This window comes from Anopheles ziemanni (genome assembly GCF_943734765.1).
Source record: "Anopheles ziemanni chromosome X unlocalized genomic scaffold, idAnoZiCoDA_A2_x.2 X_unloc_72, whole genome shotgun sequence".
Lineage (NCBI taxonomy): Eukaryota > Metazoa > Arthropoda > Insecta > Diptera > Culicidae > Anopheles > Anopheles ziemanni.
The window spans coordinates 79,149-80,000 of record NW_026689842.1 but is presented as its reverse complement, the minus strand read 5'-3'; positions in this window follow the sequence as shown (position 1 = coordinate 80,000).

Sequence of the window (852 nt, the reverse complement as noted above, 5' to 3'; positions counted from 1 at the left end):
GGGTATCGCCTGTTGTCCGAGACCACTTGCATGGTTAGCAAGCGTTGTGGTCTAATGGCCCTACCGGGCAAACACTATGGGTTCGCGAGGACTTAGAGTGCTGGTAGTGGTTGGCGGACCCAACACTCTGGGTACCTCCGGGTACTTGGGGTTGGTTGAGGACTTGGTGAACAAACACTTGATATACACTCTTCGGATGTACTTCGGGTATCGCCTGTTGTCCGAGACCACTTGCATGGTTAGCAAGCGTTGTGGTCTAATGGCCCTACCGGGCAAATACTTTGGGTTCGCGAGGACTTAGAGTGCTGGTAGTGGTTGGCGGACCCAACACTCTGGGTACCTCCGGGTACTTGGGGTTGGTTGAGAACTTGGTGAAGATACCCCTGTCACCTTGTTCGAGGCCACTTGCATGGTCGCAAGCGTTGTGATACAATGGCCCTACCGGGCAAACACTTTGGGTTCGCAAGGACTTGGAGTGCCGGGACGGGTTGGCGGATCCAACACTCTGGGTACCTCCGGGTACTTGGGGTTGGTTGAGGGCTTGGTGAGCAAACACTTGATATACGTTCTTCGGATGTACTTCGGGTGTCACCTGTTGTCCGAGGCCACTTGCATGGTCAACGGTTGAGGTGGTGATGGCGGGTCGGTGCTGTAGGGTGCCGGCCTGTTGGCTGCCTTGGCCGGGTTGGTTGGTTAACACTTGATTGAGCTTGCACCCGAGGGTAATGGCACTTGAAGGTGGGTACCGGCCGGCTGACCTGGTGTGATGGTTGGTTGGTGAACACTTGGCGGTACTTGCACTTGGCTGTGCTTGGACTTGAAGGTGGGATCCGGCTGGCCTAGGCCATTGGT